Source organism: Ornithodoros turicata, chromosome 6 (assembly GCF_037126465.1).
Source record: "Ornithodoros turicata isolate Travis chromosome 6, ASM3712646v1, whole genome shotgun sequence".
Taxonomy (NCBI): domain Eukaryota; kingdom Metazoa; phylum Arthropoda; class Arachnida; order Ixodida; family Argasidae; genus Ornithodoros; species Ornithodoros turicata.
This window is the reverse complement of record NC_088206.1, coordinates 38398873-38399078: the sequence shown is the minus strand read 5'-3', so window position 1 is coordinate 38399078 and position 206 is coordinate 38398873.

Here is a 206-nt window from a genome sequence, read left to right as displayed (position 1 = left end):
AGCGATTTCTCAAACGCAAAATTAAGTAGACATTCCATACTACGCCATCACAGCCCAGCCCCAGCGTACTGTTCTATTTCTTTCGGCGCGGTAGTGAAATGGCTCAAATCTCGACCAATCGTTGTTACGGACTACATTACAGAGCGCAACTGTTGCATCTTTGTGTGTGACGCGTCAGGAGCACCCTTGGATCTAATGTCCTGTCT